General features: G+C 42.4%; 1 pseudogene; it reads left to right on the top strand.

The window, feature by feature from the left end:
- Window positions 1-17,229, top strand: part of LOC106603632 (probable ATP-dependent RNA helicase DDX10) — an 81,801-nt pseudogene that overhangs the window by 40,488 nt on the left and 24,084 nt on the right.

Below are 17,229 nucleotides of genomic sequence, written 5' to 3'. Positions count from 1 at the left end.
TTCTGAGGATGCTTCAAAGACTCCTGCCACTTGTTGGGCCTAAAGGCCTCGACACCCTTTACTTCACACCTTGGTGCTAATTTAATTTGTATCTGGTCTGACCTTGCAAGTCTTAACTCAGTGCTCAGTCCCCATAAAATATATCATTGTAATATACTTTATTTTTCATTTTTTCATTTTCTTCTTTGCTTTCAAAATAGCATCGACCAAACACTACTCACTCAGTTCCAGGATGGATGGTGTCCTCAGGTCTCTGCTGTTTGTTTGCTAGAGCACCCTCCGTATTGCTTGGAAAAAGAACCTTGGAAGCAGTAATCTCTCCGGTTTATTTTGGTCAAAATTAGGTTGTAGGTTTGGAGTTTTGATCTAGAGTGAAGGCCGTGCTGTGGAGGGTAGCATCTTGCATATGTACCTGCTGAATCCAAGTTTATCTAACTCCAAATCTATCCTTTTGTAAAAAACATGTTGAAAAATGAGAGCTCACATGCAGCTGTATATCTTTCTCTCTCCTCTCTCTCTCTCTCTCTCTCTCTCTCTCTCTCTCTCTCTCTCTCTCTCTCTCTCTCGGGGTGTGCAATCATTTTTTTTAAATGTGCCAAATCAAAATGCTGTATTTTCAATGTTCATGTTTGTCTTTCAATATTCATAAATTAATGTAAAACAAATATTTGTATCAAAATACTACTCATGTTACAGAGCAAGCCGTAAAGCTTCATATGACACCATTTTTGCTTTGTAGCACCTATAGATGAAAGTCTTAAAGGAGGCCTGGGTAAGGCCAAAATGTCATAAATACATTCTATAGATTACATTTTGTGAAATTCCCCCCCAAATCATGGTATTTTTTTGTCCTGGTTTCCTGAGGATTCACTCGTATACAGTCTTGCATGCTTTGCACGTGTTTTATTGACATTTTGGCTGGGGATTTAATCCATTAATATTAATGCCAATAGTAAACCAGACAGATGTTTTCACACGATGAAAATGTATTATTCGCGGGAAATTAAGTATATAATGGTTATCAAAAGAAGTTCTTCATGATCTCTTTCTTCCTCTTGATTGTGAGGTTGGCCTGAGGGAAGCCGCGAGCTAATACGCTGCTTGTCTAACTGAAAATCAACAGGACACAATTTCATTATAGAGAAGAGGGGTAGACCAAGAGAGGGGGAGAGTAAGATGGGGGAGGACGGGGAGTTGGGGTTCTGGCTGGAGGAGTAGGTTAACCTGCAGCAATGTATGTTATGGGATCTGTTTTGACTAAAAACAAGACATGTACAGTAGACCTCACTTTGACACGCATACCTCCAGTCCTCCTCTTGTGGTGAGAATTTTGTGTGCTGTTTTCGAGTGTGTTTGAGTGATCTGGTGTGAATTCATGCATGTTGTAGAGGTGACTGGTGGTCTTGCCTGCGTAAGATGTTTGTTGGGGCTGGTGTGTGTGTGTGTGTGTGTGTGTGTGTGTGTGTGTGTGTGTGTGTGTGTGTGTGTGTGTGTGTGTGTGTGTGTGTGTGTGTGTGTGTGTGTGTGTGTGTGTGTGTGTGTGTGTGTGTGTGTGTGTGTGAGAGCTGGGCCGCCATGGTTTTATCAGCAAGCTGCAAGGTCGTCGGCTTCTCTCCACCTGGCAGAGTGACTGCGTGAGGAGAATGGGAATTACGGGGGGGGGGGCGTTCAGGATGGATGGTGGTTAATGCGGCTTTACCCTCTCCTGTGTGTGTTTCAATGCATAGTGAGTCGTTCAGTGGAAAATCATCCCATTTCATCTCTCACTAATCTTATTTGTCCTGGCTAGTGTTGCAAAGTTTTGATCTCCCAACATCCGTAACATGCTGCTCAGTCATTCTTTCTGTTAAATCAACAACTGATTTTAGAATGAGGCGATTACTCTCTTGCCTAGGGACTTGATTTGTGCTCCTACAGCACCAGTCAAAAGTTTGGACACACCTACTCATTCAAAGGTTTTTCTTTATTTTTACTATTTTCAACATTGTAGAATAATAGTGAAGACACCAACTATGAAATATCACATGGAATCATGTAGTAACCACAAAAGTGTAAAACAAATCAAAATATATTTTGTATTTGAGATTCTTCAAAGTAGTCACCCTTTGATTTGATGACAGCTTCAAGTCAGTATTTTTTTCTTTTTTTGTGAACTCGTTAATATGCACTATAAGGGCTCATTTCCTTTTCCCCGAAGTGCGCACTCATTCACTCCCCCCTCAAAATGAATGGACTGGTGGAAGAAATATGGTGGAAACTTACTCTTGCTAAACCCCATCTAGGGCTGTTGTGGTGACTGTGTTGCTGCCCCACCGGCAGTCCTCAGTCATGACTCGGGCAGTGATGGTCATGAAATGTTGTCAGCCGGTGATTGTCAAGCAAATAACTGTCGGTCTCACTGTAATTGATTGTTAATTAACATAAACACATTTAGCATCTGCTGGCTTCCACACATTTTAACAAGTACAATAAATCCATGTAATACAGCCTACACCTTCACAATAAATCCATGATTTAATTTAGATGGGTCTAAAGAAGCATGATTTTGAAGAAAATGTCCTTCAGAAGAAAATAATAGCATACTCATAGTTGTCCTTATGTTAGGCCCTGATGTGGCTATGCCAAATGGCTGTGGGCTACACTAGTTCATTTAGCAGACAAGATTCGCCTAGAATTTCATAGCATTATTTTATAGTATGAAGAATACAATTGAACAAAGCTGAATAAAATATAAATATTTTATCCAAGCAATTTGAGGGAGTGTGCACATGCGTTGAGCGGTTAACTCAGAAATAGGTACTCCTATATGCTTAATTTAGTTATTAATGTAACTTTAGTTCTACAAACGTTGGCTATATGTTTTGATTTTTAATACATTGTAAGGCTGCATGATGAGATTCTAATGATTTGAAAAAATTAGCTTGAAAGGCATAAGCTCTGCTTTGTTTTTGCGCAGGCTGTACACACTAAAATATTCTGTCATTCACAATTTGACAAGCACTTGATAATGCCTCGAATTTCACGGCAGCATCCCCTTTGTGGCCGTACTGCACCCTAAACAATCCATGCCTTTGCAGCCTGGAGTGCTGCGTTGTGCCCTTCTCCCTGAGTGCTGTGCAATCCAAAGCGCTTGTAACTAACATGGCTCTCCATCACGTGATCAGGTCTTTCTCACAGGCTAAAAGTGAAGACCGACACATCGGGGACGCAACTGTGTGCGTCCTTATCCAATTCCGAGGTGCATATTGGAAGAACTGTCCACATTTACTTTTCGTCAGTCAACAAGATGAGTAGGCTTAACGAACAGCGAAAGAACTAGCATATCCTCCATAGTTCAAAAGTTGACCTATTCTGTGCAATAAATACATATTCCCAACATAGTCTGGGACACTTGTGGGGTGCAATAGATCCCAAATTAATACTATCACTAGCATTAAAAAGTGGCTGACGCTACTGATCAGAACGTTTTAGCTTAAAATGTTGATAAACTATTAGGCTATTTCTTCACATAAGAGCAGCAATGTGCACATGGCAGTAGACTATAAGCGCGAATGTACCATTAGCGGGAAAATTACATTATCAAAAGTTACCTTAACCTCTCTAGGGGGTGTGGGACGCTACCGTCCCACCTGGCCAACATCCAGTGAAATTGCAGAGCGCCAAATTCAAAAACAGAAGTACTCATTATAAAAATTCATGAAACATACAAGTGTTATACACTGGTTTAAAGATTAAATTATTGTTAATCCAACCACGGTGTCAGATTTCAAAAAGACTTTACGGCGAAAGCAAACCATGCGATTATCGGAGAACAGTGCCCAGCAGACAAATCATTACAAACAGTAACCAGCCAAGTAGACGAGTAAAAAAAGTCAGAAATAGCGATAAAATTAATAACTTACATTTGATGATATTCATATGGTTACACTCACAAGACTCCCAGTTATCCAATAAATGTTTGTTTTGTTCGATAAAGTCCCTCGTATCCAAAAACCTTAATTTTGTTAGCGTGTTTTGTTCAGTAATCCACTGTCTCAAACAACATCCGGTGAAATAGCAGAGCATGAAACTCAACAAAACAGAAATTCTCATAATAAACATACATAAAAGATTCAAATGTTATACATCAGCTTTAAGATAAACTTCTTGTTAATCCAACCGCTGTGTCAGATTTCAAAAAGGCTTTACAGCGAAAGCAAACCATGCGATTATCTGAGAACAGCGCCCAGCAGACAAATCATTACAAACAGTAACCAGCCAAGTAGAGGAGTAACAAAAGTCAGAAATAGCGATAAAATGTATCACTTACCTTTGATGATCTTCATATGGTTGCACTCCCAAGACTCCATGTTACACAATAAATGTTCACTTTATTCGATAAAGTCTCTCTTTATATTCAAAAACCTCAGTTTTGTTCAGTAATCCATTGGAACAAAGCGCGGTCACAACAGACAGACGAAAAATCTAAAAAGTACCTTAAAAGTTCATAGAAACATGTCAAACGATGTTTATAATCAATCCTCAGGTTGTTTTTGTCATAAATAATCAATCATATTTCAACCGGACAATAGCTTCGTCAATAGAAAAGGGGAAACAAGAAAGGCGCACTCCCTGTCATGCACTGGACTCATGTCTGGAAATTTCCACTGTCCTCTCATTGAAAGTGGTGTTTGTCCCTCATTTTTCAGAGTAAAAGCCTGAAACAATGCCTAAAGGCTGGCCACATGTAGTGGAAGCCATAGGGATCGTGAACTGGGTCATAAGTCTTTGTATGGTGGATAGGCTTTCAATGGAAAAACAGGCATTTCAAAATAATAGCACTTCCTGGATGGATTTTCCTCAGGTTTTCGCCTGCCATATCAGTTCTGTTATACTCACAGACATTATTTTAGAGTGTTTTCTATCCAAATCTACCAATTATATGCATATCCTAGCTTCTGGACCTGAGTAGCAGGCAGTTTACTTTGGGCACGCTTTTCATCAAAAATTACGAATGCTGCCCCCTACCCTAGTGAGGTTAAATGCAATTCTGCATTTATGGTGAAACTTGAAACTTTAACCCTTTCACACGTACCATCACACTGGTGTGATCATTCTACAGTGTTCCCTGTAGCTACGATCACACCGGTGAGATTAGAACGCTTATTTAGAACACTTATTTAGAACGGCCAGTTTCAAATGAGGCAACAATCAGCATTTGAGCTGGCCACACTGTTTTTTCAGAAACATTTTGCACAAACACAGTCCTTACAAAGTTATGTCCAGAATGTGAGCAGTTTATTTTTGGATGCAATGTACAGACATTCACAGAAGTATCTACATCATAACACAATCATCCAAACCGGAACAATGTAGGCTACTTTTGTCCTAGCGCTAACTGAGGAAAGATTGACGTAACACAAGCGGTCCTATTTGTATAACTCTCAGCTGACATAAACTACAAAATGAATTAGCTAATAGAAATTACTATTTATAATTAATCACATCACGGGTGAGCTCACCATTGATCGAGATAATTGCGTAAAACACTCTAGAAATCGAAAGTAATCCGACGATGGGTAGTTTCTGCACGCTGCCATGCTTTTCTTTTCTCACAGAAACCAAAGATAATAAGAGAAGACAACATGAGTTTGGTCTGTTTATAGTATGCATGTTGAATGGGGTGTGTCGTCTACCATCGTTCACATCCCACCATTCATTTCCGGAAGTTCTCCAAAAATTTGTGAACCCTTACTCACCTAATTTTGTTATAACATCTTTGGTCCGACCCAGAATGCATTGTATGTCAACAAACATGGCTCCACACACAGCTGTAATTAGCTTAGCTCATCATAATCAGTACAACCTTCAATAAAGTATTTTACACACACATTTGCCCATTACAATCTATGCAAGAATCGGAATATATGATTTGTCACCAGTAATTGAAAACAGTAAATGTATAAATAATTACTACACAAAACATTTTCTGATAGTGATTTATTGATACAAGTGGTGCGTGTCGGCAGTCAATTACGTAACCTCTCACTCCCACTTGGAGCCATTCAGTGTTGTTGTTTATGTATGTAGCTAGTGAGCTAAGCTGTAGCATTAGAAATGTCTTTCAAAAGGAGACAACTCACAAATGCGGAAATTCTGGAGATTAAAAAAAAAAAATCTGACAATGAGTGTGAAAGTCAGGAATCAGATTCTGACAGTGAGGAGCTGCCCCCCAAAATTGTAGCAATTGAGAACCCTGAATCTGAGGACTCCTTGTCCACTGATGAAGTCCCAGGTCCCTTTGAAGATGCTGGTGGTGATGGAGGCAGACCGACAGTGGATGAAGTACAGGAGTTCTGTGGTAGCTGGAAGGCTGCCAGCCATTTCACCCCTCCTGGCCCTGCTGTTTGCTTTGATGAGTCCCACTCTGGAGTGCAACGTCCCTTGCCATTTCTATCTGAGGCAGAGTGCTTCAAGTTGTTTCTGACAGAGGAGCTGGTGGGAGACGTAGTAGAGGAGACCAATCGCTATGTCTTAGAGCTACAAGAGAAGAGGGAGCCAGGAGTGAGGGGGAAACTTGCTAAATGGGTGACAACCACAATTAGTGAAATGTATACCTTCCTGGTGGCGATAGTCCTTCTCATGGGGATAGTAAAGAAAAACTCCCTAAGAGACTACTGGAGCACAGATCCTATGTTTGCAACTCTCTTCTTTGCCACCCTCTTTTCTCAAGACCGCTTCCTAGTTCTGCTGCGATGCCTGCATTTCGTCAACAATACTACTGCCATCCTAAATGACCCGTTATACAAAATAAGAAATGTTTTTATCAGCATTTGGTCGGGTCTTTGTGCCACAAGGACCATTGCATTGATGGACACCTGATTTTAGGGAAGGGTAGGCTGGCGTTCCGTCAATATATTCCCACCAAAAGGCACAGGTTTGGGGTCAAGTTCTTTGTCATGTGCGACATGAAGACAGGATTTGTCCAGGACGTTATAGTTTACACAGGGTCCACCACTGACATCCAACATTATGAGGGGCTTGGGGTGTCCGGGTCCGTGGTGATGACCATGCTGGCGCCTCGTCTCAGTAAGGGACACACTTTGTATGTGGAAAATTGGTAAGGCAGTCCCACACTCTTCCAGCATCTGCTCTCCAACAGCACAGGGGCCTGTGGCACAGTCAGGTCGACCAGGAAGGGGATGCAGGAAGATGCAGAGAGAGGAGGCAGAGTTCAAGGAGAACGGTCAACAGCTGGCAGTAAAGTGGCATGACAAACGAGACGTCCATGTCCTCTCCACTGTCTATACAGCAACCATGTCGGCCAGAGGGAAGGTGGACCACCTGACGGGAGAGAGAGAAATCAAACCAGACTGTGTGCTTGACTATAACCTCAAAATAGGGGCAGTGGATAAGGCAGACATGATAAACAGCTTTGTGGAATGCACTTGGAAAACGACCAAGTGGTATAAAAAAATGTTTTTCCATCAGATCACCGCTGCCGTCATTGGCACATAGTTCATCGCCAACTAAAGGTGAGATGATTACTGAACAAGGTATTTTTTGTTATTGGATGTACAGTTAACATGCAAATCACACACAGAAACTATTAGCGTAATAAGGCACTTACTTTGATAGAAACGCAGCCTTGATTTGTACCAGGGTGTCTGTAGTGACGCCTCTAGCACTGAGATGCTGTGCCTTAGACCGCTGCGCCACTTGGGAGTCATAAGGCCAGGGTAGCTTCAAAATACAACACAAGCTAATACTTCTGATGCAATTAGCATTGTTTTACAGAGCTAATAGAAGAATGTAGCTAGCTACATAAGCACGATGAATATAACACCATAAAGGTTATGAAATGAGTAACGTTACCTCACGTGTCTGCGGTTATAAGGAATATACACAAATATACTATGCTCCATACATAGTGAGCTACAGTAGAAACGACATACAGAAACTATTATAACGTAATAAGGCACTTACTTTGATAGAAACGAACAGATTTCCAAAGTTATTATTGGTAACGAAAACATTGACTGCGATGCGGGCAACAGACGGAAAATGTGAACACGTGTGCAGATCCTGTTCTGACGGGAGATGTGCAAATGTCTGCAGACTTGAACCGCACAAACAATTGCGAAGTGCTTGGGGAATTTTGTCCGGGTCAGAAATGTCAAAAATATTAATTGCCCGCAAAAGTAAAAATAACTAGTTTTATGTGAATGAATGAGGTGGCGGAACACACCTCAATTCAAACTGTTCTTAGAAAATAACTTGATAATAATCAATTGACTAATTGAAAACCGCCTATAAATAAAAACAGGCTGCGTGCCTTGGTTTGAGGGCAGCGCGGATTAAATGTACTGTTGCGTAACAATCACATTCTGGAATGGAGAGAACGTTCTAGCATCAGGTGCATAAAACAACTCACACTGGGGCGACTGTTGAAGATATTTGGAACTCACGCATGAAAGGGTTAAACTCACGTGCTACTTATATATGCCAGTTAGGCTCTCCACCCCTTGTAACGCGGATTAATGTGCTTAATTTTAAGAAGTTATTTGGCCACTTTAGTTGTGATACAAACCTTATTCAAACATATACGCCTATGGGCTACATGAGGTGTGCGACTGATTCAAAGAAGTTGCAAAAAACAAGGCAGTTTCTTATGCTGGGCATAATTCACAAGTGATAGGCTAATATTATCACCCATCAGACTATTCTTGAATTCTTGAACACATGCGATGACATCACCTGGTTTCAATGATGTTTCTAGAGACAATATCTCTTTCATCATCACTGAATGCCTAGGTTTACCTCCACTGTATTCACATCCTACCATACCTTTGTCTGTACACTATACCTTGAATCTATTTTATCACTCCCAGAAACCTGCTCCTTTTACTCTCTGTTCCGGATGTCCTAGACGTCCTATTCTCCTGGCTTTTAGCCGTACCCTTATCCTACTCCTCCTCTGTTCCTCTGGCATAGTAGAGGTGAATCCAGGCCCTGTAGTGCCTAGCTCCACTCCTATTCCCCAGGCGCTCTCTTTTGAGGACTTCTGTAATCGTAAAAGCCTTGGTTTCATGCATGTTAACATTAGAAGCCTCCTCCCTAAGTTTGTTTTATTTACTGCTTTAGCACACTCTGCCAACCCGGATGTCTTAGCCGTGTCTGAATCCTGGCTTAGGAAGACCACCAATGGCTCTGAAATCTCCATCCCTAACTACAACATTGTCAGACAAGATAGAACGGCCAAAGGGGGCGGTGTTACAATCTACTGCAGAGAGAGCCTGCAGAGTTCTGTCCTACTATCCAGGTCTGCACCCTAACAAACAATTTGAACTTCTACTTTTACGGCTGCTATAGACCACCCTCTGCCCCCAGCTGTGCTCTGGATACCATATGTGAACTGATTGCCCCCCATCTATCTTCAGAGCTCGTGCTGCTAGGTGACCTAAACTGTGACATACTTAACACCCCGGCCATCCTACAATCTAAGCTTGATGCCCTCAATCTCACACAAATTATCAATGAACCTACCAGGTACAACCCCAATGCCGTCAACACGGGCACCCTCATAGATATCATCCTAACCAACTTGCCCTCTAAATACACCTCTGCTATTTTCAACCAAGATCTCAGCGATCACTGCCTCATTGCCTGCATCCGTAATGGGTCAGCGGTCAAACGACCTCCAATCATCACTATCAAACGCTCCCTGAAACACTTAAGCGAGCAGGCCTTTCTAATCGACCTGGCCCGGGTATCCTGAAAGGATATCGACCTCATCCCATCAGTAAAGGATGCCTGGTTATTTTTTTAAATGCCTTCCTCACCATCTTAAATAAGCATGCCCCATTCAAGAAATGTAGAACCAGGAACAGATATAGCCCTTGGTTCTCTCCAGACCTGACTGCCCTTAACCAACACAAAAACATCCTGTGGCGTTCTGCATTAGCATCGAACAGCCCCCGTGAAATGCAGCTTTTTAGGGAAGTTAGAAACCAATATACACAGGCAGTTAGAAAAGCCAAGGCTAGCTTTTTCAAGCAGAAATTTGCTTCCTGCAACACAAACTCAAAGTTCTGGGACATTGTAAAGTCCATGGAGAATAAGAGCACCTCCTCCCAGCTGCCACTGCATTGAGGATAGGAAACTCTGTCACCACCGATAAATCCACTATAATTGAGAATTTCAATAAGCATTTTACTACAGCTGGCCATGCTTTCCACCTGGCTACCCCTACCGCGGTCAACAGCACTACACCCCCCACAGCAACTCGCCCAAGCCTTCCCCATTTCTCCTCCTCCCAAATCCAGTCAGCTGATGTTCTGAAAGAGCTGCAAAATCTGGACCCCCACAAATCAGCCGGGCTAGACAATCTGGACCCTTTCTTTCTAAAATGATCTGCCGAAATTGTTGCAACCCTTATTACTAGCCTGTTCAACCTCTCGTGTCGTCTGAGATTCCCAAAGATTGGAAAGCAGCTGCGGTCATCCCCCTCTTCAAAGGGGGGGATACTCTTGACCCAAACTGCTACAGACCGATATCTATCCTACCCTGCCTTTCTAAGGTCTTCGAAAGCCAAGTTAACAAACAGATCACCGACCATTTAGAATCCCACCGTACCTTCTCCGCAATGCAATCTGGTTTCAGAGCTGGTCATGGGTGCACCTCAGCCACGCTCAAGGTCCTAAACGATATCTTAACCGCCATCGATAAGAAACAGTACTGTGCAGCCGTATTCATTGACCTGGCCAAGGCTTTCGACTCTGTCAATCACCACATCCTCATCGGCAGACTCAACAGCCGTGGTTTCTCAAATGATTGCCTCGACTGGTTCACCAACTACTTCTCCGACAGAGTTCAGTGTGTCAAATCTGAGGGCCTGTTGTCCAGGCCTCTGGCAGTCTCTATGGGAGTGCCACAGGGTTAAATTCTTGGGCCGACTCTCTTCTCTGTATATATCAATGATGTCGCTCTTGCTGCTGGTGAGTCTCTGATCCACCTCTACGCAGACGACACCATTCTGTATACTTCTGGCCCATCTTTGGACACTGTTAACAACCCTCCAGACGAGCTTCAATGCCATACAACTCTCCTTCCGTGGCCTACAGCTGCTCTTAAATACAAGTAAAACTAAATGCATGCTCTTCAACTGATCGCTGCCTGCACCTACTCGCCCATCCAGCATCACTACTCTGGACGGTTCTGACTTTGAGTATGTGGACAACTACAAATACCTAGGTGTCTGGTTAGACTGTAAACTCTCCTTCCATACTCACATAAAACATCTCCAATCCAAAGTTAAATCTAGAATTGGCTTCCTATTTCGCAACAAAGCATCCTTCACTCATGCTGCCAAACATACCCTCGTAATACTGACCATCTTACCGATCCTCGACTTTGGCGATGTCATTTCCAAAATAGCCTCCAACACCCTACTCAACAAATTGGATGCAGTCTATCACAGTGCCATCCGTTTTGTCACCAAAGCCACATATACTACCCACCACTGCGACCTGTACGCTCTCGTTGGCTGGCCCTCGCTTCATACTCGTCGCCAAACACACTGGCTCCAGGTCATCTACAAGACCCTGCTAGGTAAAGTCCCGCCTTATCTCTGCTCGCTGGTCACCATAGCTGCACCCACCCGTAGCACGCGCTCCAGCAGGTATATCTCACTTGTCACCCCCAAAGCCAATTCCTCCTTTGGCCGCCTCTCCTTCCAGTTCTCTGCTACCAATGACTGGAACGAACTACAAAAATCTCTGAAACTGGAAACACTTATCTCCCTCACTAGCTTTAAGCACCAGCTGTCAGAGCAGCTCACAGATCACTGCACCAGAAAATGTATTTCAGAAGAACAGAAAACGAGGTAAGGTGCTAGCTAGCATTAAACCTGCCTAAAAAACTTGAGTTGGCACACACCCAGAATTTTCTTTTGTGTGGAGGTGCTGCCTAACGGCGAATAAACTATCAAAATAAAGAGTCGCACACTCCGTATATAAACTCCCAGTAATTTATTGGGTATTTACCAACATTTCGGCATCACTGTGCCTTCTTCAGGCAACCTGAAGACCTGCCTAAAATAAATCATGGATTTATTGTGATGGTGTATATTCAATTGATTTATTCAACTTTTTTAAATGATGTTCCAAAGGCACACATCAGTGGCCTGTATGCGTGGAGGCCTGGAGATGCTAAACATGTTTAATTAATGGTCAATTACCATGAGACCGACAGTCTTTTGCTTGACAATAACCGGCTGAACATTTTAATGACCGCCATGCCCTACACTCATGCAGTGGCTTTTATATCCATTTGCGGAGGGAGCAAGTTCACTGAGCGGAGGGGTAGGGAATTGGAATGCAGCCCTTGTTCCTACTTCAAAACAAAAACCTTGGCTGGTGGTTGTTAATGTTGTCATTGGACAGTTAGGGGGGACAGTTACTAATTTCCGTCATCCCTACTATATTATCCCCCTTCAGTCTCCTTTGGCGTCTGTGACACTGAGGCGGGCAATGGAGAAGAAAGTTGACCTTTTGATGTTCCCACTCTCTCCTGCAGAGTTGCCTGGCACAGAGGGCTGTGTTGCCAGTCAGAGGTGCTCACTAGACCCTTGGAGAAGTCCATCCATTATAGTGCTACAAATGGACTTAGCGGGATAGCTTTTTCAAAGAAGATTATAGTGCTAAGTCCATGTTTTCGATATAATGACATGCTGTGACTTAAATAGCATTGACTTTGGGGTTTGTTGCTGAACTCCAATGTGGTAAACCATTATGGGAAAAGTTTTGTTACCGACCATGTCCACTCTAATAACCTTTGTGTCAGTGTGTTTCTATCCATGTAGGTGTCCATGCATCTGTGACCTTTTCACTGTTTTAATCCATTTTACAAATGTAATGCTATGTCAATTCACCAAATATTTAAATGTTTTATTTTCTTATTTTGTCAGGGTGAACCCAGAGAAGCTGACAAGCGTGCAGCAGAAGCTGGAGGCCTCCTGGCCCAAGAGAAGGAAGAGAAGGAGCGAGCGCAGAGGGTCAGTGTCCTAGAGGGGGCGGTGAGGGCAAGGGGTTGAGATGAATCAGCGGGCAAGTCAGTAGCCTTCCAGGACAGGAGTTGTTCATTTCACCTATAGTGCTTACACCCATAAAATGGAGATTTGGCACCTGCATTTACATTCTCCATTATTTACATTTTTGACTAAATGACAAAAATGCGATGGAAAATCGAAATTGCCTCTTATGCACCAACAGTGTGTTTTTGGCTTTGTCACTAACAACCTCGCCGCCTAGATGGTACGATTTGTTATTCCCATTTCTTTTGAACTCAAAACAATGTGATTTTACACCATTTTGTGAGGCGTCAGGTTGTTTCATCTTCAGCCTCTAATCATAATTTGAGACTGGCTTCACATTTCTCCTGAGGAGAGAGCCCACTCAAAGAGAAAAGAGGGGCCCTTATCACCATCTTGCACCATCCAGTGTGATTCATCGCCTCCCTCGGCTGGCTGTTATTGTTAGAGAAGATGGCTGGCGTCAATATATCGCTCACCTTTCCATCTCCCTCTCTCTCGGCTTTCTTTCTCTGTGTAGTGTTTTGTCTCCTACCTGCACTCCGTCTACCTATGAAGAACAAAGACGTCTTTGATGTGTTCCAGCTCAAGCTCCAGGAGTACGCAGCGTGAGTAAGATGGAGACGGGCCATTTTGAGCTCTTAGCTGTCGACCGGTGCAGGAGCATTTTCTTCATATGTTGTAATTGTTCACGTCTTCCCAGTTCCCAATACTGACAGACTGTAAGCCAGGCCACAATATGCCTGTTATTTGTGCATGTGATGGTACTCAGACAGTACATCATTATGTAGGATGTCCGCAAGGGCTGTGGCGGTCATGAAATTTCGTCAGCTGGTGATTGTCAAGCAAATAACTGCCAGTCTCACGTTAATTAATATAAACACATTTTGCATCTTTTGGCTTCCACATGTAGCCTACGAGCCACTGATGCAGACCTTTGGGATATCTACATTTTAATAAGTCTAGTAAATCCATTTAATATAACCTACACCATCATAATAAATCAATTATTTTAGACTGGTCTAAAGAAACATGATATGAACAAAATGTAGTATATTTCAGAAGAACACATTAGCATACTCTTGAGTTGCCCTGATCTGGCTATGCCATATGGCTGTGGGCTACATTAGTTCATTTAGCAGACATGATTTGCTTAGAATTCTGTGGCATTATTTTATAGTATGAAGAATACAATTGAACATAGCTGAATAAAATAAAAAGGATGTTTTCTCCAAATGATTTCTGAGGGAGTGTGCAAATGCGGCTATTCTGTGTTCAGCGGTTAACAAAGAAACAGGTCCTCCTATATTCTTCATTTAGTTATTTATGCAACTTTAGTTGTGATACAAATGTTGGGCTATACAGTGCATTCGGAAAGTATTTAGACCCCTTGACTTTTTCCACATTTTGTTACGTTACAGCGTTATTCTAAAATGTATGATTTTTTTTCTATCAATCTAGTCACAACACCCCATAATTACAAAGTGAAACAGGTTTTTAGAAATGTTGGTAAATTTAGTAACAATAAAAAACGGATACCTTATTTACTTAAGTATTCAGACCCTTTGCTTTGAGACTCAAAATTGAGCTCTGGTGCGTCCTGTTTCCATTGGTCATCCTTGATGTTTCTACAACTTGGAGTCCACCTGTTGTAAATTCAATTGATTTGACATGATTTGGAAAGGCAGACGCGTGTCTATATAAGGTCCCACTGTTGACAGTGCATGTCTGCGCAAAAACCAAGCCATGAGGTCGAAGGAATTGAGACAGGATTATGTCGAGGCACAGATCTGGGGAAGGGTACCAAAACATTTCTGCAGCATTTAAGGTCCCCAAGAACACCATGATCTCCATCATTCTTAAATGGAGGAAGTTTGGAACCACTGAGACTCTTCCTAGAGCTGGCCACCCGGCCAAACTGAGCAATCGGGGGGAGATGGGCCTTGGTCAGGGAGGTGACCAAGAACCTGATGGTCACTCTGACAGAGCTCTAGAGTTCCTCTGTGGAGATGGGAGAACCTTTGTCAGAACAGAAATTACAAGATTATATTCTAATACTGGTATGGCGTCAAATGGTGGAACAGAATAGGGGGTTCTTAGAACACTTTCATCTGTGTGTGTTCTACTGAGGATGGGCCTCTGATTTAATGCTGACAGAAGCTTTACTGTGTCTTTGGGTCATAATCCTAACAATACTGCATTCCATAGCATGAGTTAATGTTTCTGTACTGGGATACCAAGGGGAGATGGCTCCAGTATTGAGTTGGGGGCCAGACTCTGGTTTCTTCACAATGAGATCAGTTTTTACAGCAGATACTGTTTGCTGTGAATTATTACTATCTTTCATACGAATCTTAACCTTGTGACCCATTCCATACATCTGTTTGTCATGAACATCCAGGAGGATGGACTTTGCTATAAAATGCTGTGGCTTAGTCCTTCTGGTTGGGCTCTCAACGAGTCACCTACGGGGGGCTCGTTGACAAGCTCCATTACTGCAGTAATTAAATAATAAAGTTTACTTGTTTTGATTAGAATAATTCCACGACACCTTCCAGAAGGACAACCATCTGCAGCACTGCAGCACTCCCCCAATCAGGCCTTTTATGGTAGTGGCCAGAATGAAGCCACTTCTCAGTAAAAGGCACATAACAGCCAAAAGGTACCTAAAGAAACAAGATTCTCTGGTCTGATAAAACCAAGATTGAACTCTTTTTGCCTGAATGCCAAGCGTAAAATCTGGAGGAAACCTGGCACCATCCCTACAGCGAAGCTTGGTGGCAACATCATGCTGTGGGGATGTTTTTTTGTGGCAGGGACTGATAAACTAGTCAGGATTGAGTGAAAGATGAACGGCGCAAAGTACAGTGAGATCGTTGATTAAAATCTGCTCCAGAGCGCTCAGGACCTCCGACTGGGGTGAAGGTTCACCTTCCAACAGCACAATGACCCTAAGCACACAGCCAAGACAACGCAGGAGTGGCTTTGGGACAAGTCTCTGAATGTCCTTGAGTGGCCCAGCCAGAGCCAGACTTGAACCCGATCGAGCATCCCTGGAGAGACCTGAAAGTTGCTGTGCAGTTGCTGTTGGAAGGTTGCTGTGCAACTTTCAGCTCCCCATCCAGCCTGACAGAGCTTGAGAGGATCTGCAGAGAAGAATGGGAGAAACTCCCCAAATACAGGTGGGGCAAGCTTGTAGCGTCATACCCAAGAAGACTCGAGGCTGTAATCACTGCCAAAGGTGCTTCAATAAAGTACTGAGTGAAGGGTCTGAATACTTATGTAAATGTGATTGTATTTTTTTTTGTTGCAAATGTGTAAAAAAAACTATGCTTTGTCATTAGGGGGTATTGTGGGTAGATTGAGGAAGAAAAACAATTCATCCATATTAGAACAAAATTTGGACAATGTCAAGGTGTCTGAATACTTTCTGAATGCACTGTATGTTTGGATTTTTTATACATTCTAAGGCTGCATGATGCGACTCTAATGATTTGAAAAAGTTGCATGAAAGGCATGAGCTCTGCTTTGTTTTGTACTAGGATTAAATGTCGGGCATTGTGAAAAACTGGGTTTAAATGTATTTGGCTAAGGTGTATGTAAACTTCCGACTTCAACTGTACATGTTTAAATCACCTTTGGCAAAGATTACAGCTGTGAGTCTTTCTGGGTAAATCAATAAGATTGTGAAACACCTGGATTGTGCAACATTTGCCAATTTATTATTATTTTTAAATTCTTCAAGCTCTGTCAACTTGGTTGCTGATCATTGCAAAACAACCATTTTCAGGTCTTGCCATATATTTTCAAGCAGTCTTAAGTCAAAACTGTAACTAGGCCACTCATGAACATTCACAGTCTTCTTGGTAAGCATTTCCAGTGTAGATTTGGCCTTGTGTTTTTAGGTTATTGTTCTTCTGAAAGATTAATCTCCCAGTGTCTGGTGGAAAGCAGACTGAACCATGTTTTCCTCTAGGATTTTTGTCTGCGCTTAGCTCTGTTCTGTTTCTTTTTTTTTTATTCTGGAAAAACTTTAAAAAATCCACTCCGAATGATCCATTCTGTTTGCAACGAAGCCGTTAAATAATACTGCAAGATGACATGGCAAAGAAATTAACTTTTTGGCCTAAATGAAAAACTCCAGGCTTGGGTCAAATCCA

Source organism: Salmo salar, chromosome ssa04 (genome assembly GCF_905237065.1).
Source record: "Salmo salar chromosome ssa04, Ssal_v3.1, whole genome shotgun sequence".
In the NCBI taxonomy this organism is placed as follows: Eukaryota; Metazoa; Chordata; class Actinopteri; order Salmoniformes; family Salmonidae; genus Salmo; species Salmo salar.
The sequence above is the reverse complement of the archived record's forward strand: the minus strand, read 5'-3'. Positions and strand labels throughout refer to the sequence as shown.